The 1,311-nt window shown below is 63.8% G+C and overlaps 1 long non-coding RNA gene across 1 annotated transcript; it reads right to left on the bottom strand.

The window, feature by feature from the left end:
- Nucleotides 1–372: 372 nt before the first annotated feature.
- LOC113942599 lies at nucleotides 373–1,305 on the bottom strand. Its single transcript, XR_003525970.1, has 3 exons — nucleotides 1,184–1,305; nucleotides 931–1,037; nucleotides 373–488 (listed from the first exon to the last, which is right to left on the bottom strand). It is a non-coding gene; the product is annotated as an uncharacterized LOC113942599 (long non-coding RNA).
- Nucleotides 1,306–1,311: the final 6 nt, after the last annotated feature.

Raw genomic sequence — 1,311 nt, 5'->3', positions numbered from 1 at the left:
AGGTGACCGCAGCATCATCCCCCCTGGACCCTCTCACCTTCCCCCCCCAGGTTACCCCAGGAGTGTCCAGGTGACCCCGAGGGACGTCCAGATGTGTCCCAGCTGTTCCCAACCCCCCTCAGGTGCCCCCGAGGTGCGTCCACACGTGTGCAAGTGATGCCAATCCCCCCCAGGTGTTATCCTGTGACGCCCCAGAGCAGTGTGCGTGTCCCAGGTGTATCCCCTGGTGCCCCCAGGTAAAGGGGGCCCTGCCCCACCCCCATCACTGTCGGGTCCCTGCTCCACTCAGTGGACCCCCAGGTAGGCGTGGCCAGGCTGAGCCCCACCCACACACCTGCCCCCCCCCGAGTGACATCACTGGCAGCCAATAAATGCCCAGGACAGGCCGGAAGAAGGTGGCGTTTATTCCGGGCGGGGGCGGAGCGAGACAGTGATTGGTCCGTAGGGACGAGGCTGGTCCAGGCGCACCCAATGGGCACCACAGAGCTCTGAGGGGGTGGGGCTCGGGGTTAGGGGGCAGGGCTTAGGGAGAGGGGTTGGGCCAATGGGTGTGGCTTGTGGGGAGGAGGCGGGGCTGGAGCTGTGGCGGACGGGAGGGCCCTCGGGAAAGGGAGGAGTTTGGGATGCAGAGGATGTGGGAAGGGGGCAGAGTTTGGAGAGATGGGTTAGGGAAAGTGGGCATGGCTTAAAGGAAATGGGCTGGGAAAGGGGGTGTGGTTAGGGGAAGGGGCGGGGCTTCGGGAAAAGGGGCAGGTCTGGAAGGTGAGCAGGTGGGGAAGGGGCGGGGCTTAAAGCAAAAGGTGCTCAGAGCCAGGGACTGGGCTTCTGTGGAAAGGGCGGGGCTTGGGGAAGGAGCCCGGTGGGAAAAGGGGTGGGGTCTGTGGGGTAAGGGGCGTGGTTTGGCAAAAGGGGGCATGTCCCTAAACTCACCGAGGCAGAGGGCAAAGATCTTTGCCACATGTGCGCGGGATGACCCCGGGGGCAGCATGGCCGTCAGCTCCGATCCCCCCGGGCGCTGGGCGTGCTCCAGGATCAGCCTGGGGACAGTCCAGGTCCCACAGATCCCAATCACCAAATTTTCCCCCTACTCCCCAGATTTTCCCCATTTTTGCCCAATTTTCCCCAAATGCTCCCTATTCCCACAGATCCCAATCCCACCCCACAGATCCCAATCCCAACTCACCTCCGAAGGTCGGGAGGAGCTTCAACCACCTCCGGAAGCTCCGGAAGCTCTGGGACAACGGGTGGGGCCGGGGGCCTGTGGGCAGGTACTTAGGGGGTCAGTGTGATCCCACCCACTTCCCCCAACCC

This window comes from Corapipo altera, unplaced genomic scaffold (genome assembly GCF_003945725.1).
Source record: "Corapipo altera isolate COAL_440 unplaced genomic scaffold, ASM394572v1 59013, whole genome shotgun sequence".
NCBI lineage: Eukaryota > Metazoa > Chordata > Aves > Passeriformes > Pipridae > Corapipo > Corapipo altera.
The sequence above is the reverse complement of the archived record's forward strand: the minus strand, read 5'-3'. Positions and strand labels throughout refer to the sequence as shown.